This window comes from Ictidomys tridecemlineatus, chromosome 11 (genome assembly GCF_052094955.1).
Source record: "Ictidomys tridecemlineatus isolate mIctTri1 chromosome 11, mIctTri1.hap1, whole genome shotgun sequence".
In the NCBI taxonomy this organism is placed as follows: Eukaryota; Metazoa; Chordata; class Mammalia; order Rodentia; family Sciuridae; genus Ictidomys; species Ictidomys tridecemlineatus.
In genome coordinates, this window is record NC_135487.1 from 71427989 (window position 1) to 71435403 (window position 7415).

Sequence of the window (7415 nt, forward strand, 5' to 3'; positions counted from 1 at the left end):
GCTGATAAAGGAAAAGACCTTCAAGAAACACTGCCCTCTAATAAATAACCTAATGGACAGGTCACAGATGAGAAGATAATTTTGCTTATAATGAATTATAAAATGATACAGAGAAGAAGAGGAGAACTAGGTTTAAGCTGGATCATAGATGATTAGGAATTTAACCCAATAGGAAAATATGAAGCAGGCATTCAAAATAAAACAACAGTAGGAAATAAGAAGAAAGAGGTAGAAGCACACTGGCTTTTGAAAAAAAAAATGGGATTCAGTATAGTATACATTTTGAGGTAATAATGTAAAATGTAGAAGAATAATAGTTTAAGAACTAAGTTTTGGGCTGGGGCTGGGGCTCAGAGGTAGAGCACTTGCCTCGCATGTGCAAGACCCTGGGTTTGATCCTCTACATAAAAATAAATAAGGGAAATAAAGGTATTGTGTCCGACTACAACTAAAAAAATAGATATTAAAAATAAAAACTAAGTTTTGAAAAAATCTTGTAGGCTTGCTTAGAAACTTGGACTTAACCTTAATAAAAAAGAGAGATGGACAGAGGAGGAAAGCTGCTTAGATAGAGTTATTAGGTTTCTAACATTTTTTTCTTGTGATTCAACAGGCAAGTGTGTTAAGACATTTGTTTGAGAATATGTGCAACAAAATTTATTATAATATTAAAAATTCTAAATAACGTAAATGACCATTAAAGGGATAAAGTCAAATGAATGATGGTCCATACACAAAATGTAACCAAGAAAAATGATGATGAAGATTTTTATTTATTGGTATGATAAAAATATCCTTACCATATATTAAGGGGGAAAAAAGGTCTCAAAATATGCAGAGCATGATTTCTGTTTGGTTGTGTGTTACTTTAGGTGATATATGCATAAAAAGAGTCTGGAAGGATACATACTAAAATATTTGCGTGACTATTTCTAGATAGTGTAATTATAGGAAGATTACACTGAATCTTTACTGTTTCCAGATACATACATATATATAAACATATACATACACACACATATATACTTTTGCAATATATGTGCATTAATTTTATAATTGAAGAACATTATTTTAAAATAAATTAATTTTCTTGACAAGTTTATTTACCAAATAAGATTTACTTCATCTTTACCTTTGTTTCTATGTCTCTCTGATCCTCTCTTTCTCTCTGTAAGGTCATAAATATCTACATCTGTCTTCATGGTCATCTTCCCCCTGGCTAGGAACACTTAAGCTCAATTTACTTAATTGTTCCTAAATGCCTGAATAGTGTTGCAAGAAGCTTGGCAAGAAAGTAGTTTTTGACATGCTGAATAATAATCACGATTATGGAATTACGCATCTAACTGAAGCCTCGTAAGTATATTAAATGAGGAGAAGAAGTCACTAAAGGCCGTGAGGTATTGTAAAGACACAGGAAGGAAAGAGAAAGGTGGTCTGAATAGGGGTATAATAGAACTGAGCAATCAGGGTGGGAAAGAGACCCTTAGAACTCAACAATGATTGTGTAAAACTGCAATCATTATAGCCTGCATCAGAAAACGAGGAGAATCCTATTTGCCAGAGAGCATTAAGTATCAACTGTGCAGGGACCAATTAAATTCTATACAAAGACAAATGTAAATTCAAGCCATAAACTGGGTACATGTACAAGAAAAGCATCCTGCACAGTTCTGAAGACATAGCTGAAATAAAAATTCTGGAGGAAGAAAACATAAAAATACATTTTCCTAAAATTTAAAAATATGAATGATAAGCCAGATGTAAGTGATAAAATAGATGTGAATAATTCTTACCCAGAGAGCAACAGCCAAAAAAAAAAAAAGCAAGGGAATCTGTACATACTCTCATTTTAAGCTTTTAAAAATATAATAATTATAACAATATTATGTTGTTATATAATATTTATACGAGCAAAAGTCACTTATAGTTTACTACTATATCCTCAGTGAATAGAATATTGTTGGAAACATAGCAAATATTCAATAAATGTTTATTATTTTTTATTAATTTAGAAGGAAATTATGTACTTGATTGAGACAAATAGTGAAATCAGAGAAATCAAAAATAATGATTCTGGTCAAATACATTAAACTATTCACAATATAAATATGAAATGTGAATAACTGAGAAGCCATTTACATTTTATGCTGAAAAGCAATAATCTTGGAGGGCCTTCCCATGTCCAGCACTCTATAATATTGGGCAGAAGACAGCTGAAAAGACTGGGATTGGAAACCAAGCATTGGTCACTCAACATTGTGACCTTGAATGAGAAAATTATTTGACCTCTTGTTATTGAGACTTCTTATATGAAGTTTTGATATTCAAACCAAATTTATATTATAACTTGCTAAACTTCTAAATGAGTAAAAGGTGGTCTGAACAGGGGTATAACCAACTGAGCAATCATGATGGAAAAGAGACCATCAGAACTCTGTTCAGAATGATGTTGGCCTTGGGTTTGTCTTAGATAGCTTTTATGATGTTAGGCTATGTTCCTTCTATCACTAGTTTTCCAGTGTTTTGTAAACATGAATGGTTTCTATATTGTGTCAAATGCTTTTTCTGCAACTATTGAGATAATCATGGGGTTCTTGTCTTTAAGTCTATTTATGTGATATATTTATTGATTTCCATATGTTGAACCACCCTTGCATCCCTGGGATAAAGCCCACTTGATCATGGTACACTATCTTTTTAATGTGTTTTTGTATGATTTACCAATATTTTATTAAGAATTTTTGTATCTATGTTCATCGAGGATATTAGTCTGAAGTTTTCTTTTGGTATTAGGGAGATACTAAATCATAGAATGATTTTTCAAGAGTTCCCTTCTTTTCCATTTTATGGAATAATTTGAAGAGGATTGGTATTAGTTCTTCTTTAAAGACCTAGTAAAATTCATCTGAGAATCCATCTGGTCCTGGACTTTTCTTTGTTTGTAGGGTTTTGATATATGACAAACCCAAAGCCAACATCATTCTAAATGGAGAAAAACTGAACAAATTTCCTCTAAAAACAGAAACAAGATGAGGATGCCCACTTTCACCACTTCTATTCAACATAGTCCTTGAAACACTAGCCAGAGCAATTAGACAAAAAAAAAAAAAAAAGAAAGAAATTAAAAGGATATGAATAGGAAAAGAAGAGCTCAAACTATCTCTGTTGCTGAGAACATAATTTTATATTTAGAAACTCTACCAGTAAATTTCTAGAACTTATAAATGAATTCAGCAAAGTATCAGGATAAAAAATTAACACCCATGAATGAATTGCATTCCTATCTCCAACAATAAATCATCTGAAAGAGAAATTATAAAAACTATCCCATTCACAATAGCCTCAAAAAAAAAACTACCTAGGAATCAATCTAAACAAAAGACATGAGGTATCTCTACAATAAAATCTACAGAACACTAAAGAGAGAAATTGAGGAAGACCTTAGAAGATGGAAAGACCTCCATGTTCTTGGATAGGCAGAATCAATATTGTCAAATGGCCATACTACAAAAGTGCTATACAGATTCAATGCAATTTCCATCAAAATACTAATTACATTCTTCACAGAAATACAAAAAGATGCCATGAAAAATAAGAGGCCCAGAATAGCTAAAGCAATCCTTAGCAATAAATAAAAAGCAGGAGACATCATAATATCAGATCATAAATTATACTACTCAGCTATAGTATCAAAAACAGCATGGTATTGTCACCAAAATAGACAAGAAGATCAATGGAACAGGATGAAGACACAGAGGCAAACCCACATAAATACAGTTACCTCATACTAGACAAAGATGCCAAAAACATACACACACACACTGGAGAAAAGATAGCCTTTTCAATAAATGGTGCTGGGAAAACTGGAAATCCATATGTAATGGAATAAGTGTCAACTCCTGTCTCTCATCCTGCACAATAAACAACTCTAAGATGATCAAAGTCCTAAGAATTAGGCCAGAAACTCTGCATATACTAGAAGAAAATTTAGGCCCAACACTTTGACATATTGACACAGGAAATGACATCCTAAACAAGACTTCTAATGCACAAGAAATAAAATAAAAAATCAATAAATGGGATGGCACCAACTAAAACACTTCTTCACAGAAAAAGAAACAAGAATGTTAAGAGAGAACCTACAGAATGGGAGAAAACCTTTGCCACATGTACCTCAGATAGTGTGTTAATTTCCAGGATATACAAAGAACTCAAATAACACTAAAAACAAATAACTCCATCAATAAATGGCAAAGGAACTCAACCGACTATTCTCAAAAGAAGCAATACAAATGATAAATAAATATTATGAAAAAATGTTCAACATCTTTAGCTACCAGAGAAATACGAAATAAAACGCCATCAAGATTTCATCTCACTCCAGTCCAAACGGCTATGATCAAGAATACAAGTAACAACAAATATTGGTGAGCATGTGGGGAAAAGAGAATGTTCATACATTGATGGTGGCACTGCAAATTGGATGCAACCCCTCTGGAAAACAGTATGGAGAGTCAAAAAGAAAGAAAAGAAGGAAGGAAGGAAGGAAGGAAGGAAGGAAGGAAGGAAGGAAGGAAGGAAGGAAGGAAGGAAGGAAGGAAGGAAGGAAACCATCATTTGATCCAGTTATCCCATTCCACTCCTTGTCATATATCCAAAAGATTTAAAGTCAACATACTACAGTGACACAGCCACAACAACATTTATAGTAACAAAATTCCCAATAACTAAGTTATGGAACCAACCTAGATACCCATCAACGGATGAATGGATAAAGAAATTGTGGTATCTATACACAATGGAATATTACTCAGTCACAAAGATGAATAACCTTATAACATTTTCAGTAAATGAGTGGATTTGAAGACTATCATGCTAAGTGAAATAAACCAACACCCCAAAAAACAAAGGTTGGATGTTTTTGCTGTATGAGGAAGCTAAACCACAATAAAGGATGGGAGGGGAAGAAGACTTCAGTTAATTAGATGACGGAGAACCAAAGGAAAGGAGGGAAGATAGGAATAGGAAAGACAGTAGAATAAATCTAACATAAATTCCTATGTACATATATGAAAATCCCTAAGTGAATCCCCAACTCATGCCCACCCACAATAATGGGTTCCTAATTAGAATAAGATATATTCCATGCCTGTATAATTTTTTATCAAAGTGGATTCTATTGTCATGTATAACTAAGAAGAACCAATTTTTTAAAAACTCAAAAATGATTATGTAAAACTGCAATCATTTGTATAAAAGATGATGAGGAAGGGTACCTCCTTTACCATATTGAACATGATAATATATTACTAAATATTTACTATATTTACCTCCTTTACTATATTTGACTCGATAAAGGCCTTAGAAACTGAGGGGTGGACAAAAAGAAATTTAGTGGATGCACTCAGTCAAGCACATTACAAACATTAACTCTTCTCTTCCAAGTATTACCAGTATCCTAATTTTATGGATGAAGAACTTAAGCTCAAAGAGGTGCAGTGACTCACTCAAGGTCATGCACAAACTGGTGAAGTTGTTAAATTAGTATTAAACAGTTTAATGCCAATTAAAACTGTATTATGATGTCATATTAATTAATTACATCCTCAACAGCCCTGTTTCCAAATAAGGTTACAGTCTGAAGTACCAGGCATTGGACTTCAACATATCTTTTGTTGGGGGGGTGGGGTCACCATTTAACCCATAATGAATGGGTACCCTAAAAAAATTCAGGTTATTGAAAGAGAACCCAATGAATCATATATTATAAAATGAGCCATTTTATAAATTAGAGCCACAAGGAAAGAAATATCTGCAGCAATCTAAACTTCTATCAGTAGCCATCAATCCACAAAAGTAAATATTTGAAATTTTATAGAGGCATGATTAAGAAGAAAATAAAAAAAATGAAAGTAGCATCCAGAACAGCTCCTAATTGCATTCACTCTATGTAAAAAGCATCCCCAAAGTTAATAACTGTAGAAGTCATTGGAGCTTCGTTTGTATTCAAATAAGCAGTCTAATTACAACAGGAAATAGGGCTCTAACTCTGTACATCTACCCACATACCAATCATCCCAAATATTTGTTCCAGAGAATTGAAATCTGGAGGAGAAAGAACCCCTCATTTTGTCATCAATAGCTGCTGGTATCAGTGAAGCATAAAGGCGCCCAAGCGCAGGAAGGCGAGTGGTAGGAGGAGAAGGTTGTCATTACCCAGCAGTATGGATTGTGTTATTGTGTCTGACCCTGAGTTCTGCATGGTCACCCACTTCTGCATCAAGTACCCAGGGGATAATTCATCATAAATGAAAATGTTCTTGGTAAAGGTGGGGGAGGAGTCAGTGGTCATGGCTAGAGCTGGGATTTATGGCATTATAATAAGTTAATTAACTGCTGCACTCATTGCGTTTTAAAGAATGAGGATAGCATCCAAAAGCACGGGCTTATTAGGAAAGCTATCTTAAGGCATACCAAGTGCTTGTTAGGGAAGGTGTCTTAAGATGAATTAAAATATAGAGTTTTATGAGGTCTAGGCCTACACATTAATCATAAGAACTAGAATATTACAGGCTAATGGTGCCATAAACATCTGATTGGGTTACATTTGTAGGCATGTGCTGAAATTGCCAGTTCAGAAATATTCAGGCAGTACTGATAGGAATAAGTTAATGTCATTGTAAAATAACCCGCCCACACCTGAGTATTTGAAGACTCTCATACTGGTGACTATAGTTTAATAAACAGGGAGATCTTCATAAATTGTTTTTAAGTTGTTCCAATTATAAAAATGTTGCAAAACTTTATCCAAAATGATTTTATAAAAACTATGATACACAAAAAAGCAGAGTGAAAATGCTCAGAGAATACATACAATTGAAAAATCTAAGCAAGACAAAAGGATAAAAAATTTTCACAAACATGATTTTTTAAATGAAAAATAGAAAATGTTAAGAGTTCAACATGGTTGTATATTAGTAAATTTCAAATATCAATTAATTTAATGCTTTGTGTAAACGAAAATATAACAAAATTACCACAACAGGTTAAAAAGTAAAATAAGTTGAGAAAGTTACCCAAAAGCCACATCATATTTCTAGAAAAGAAACTCAGTGCCAATAATGGACTTACTAATAAATGCCTTCAAATTCCTTCAAACTTTGAAGGAACAAATCTTTCCTTTCATAGGACCTATTTCAGAAAATAGAAAAATATTTAAAATGATCCAGGTAATTCTAAGAATCTTAACCTTAATTTTTACATATCTACTTGAATTGCTGAAAAAAATGCACCTAAAATATCAATATGTATATAAATATTTAAATAAAATATCAGCAACTAATTCAAAAACATAGTAAAAGTTAATCTTATACTTTTAATCAAATAGTTTTTTGTACTCAGAAAAAGCATAA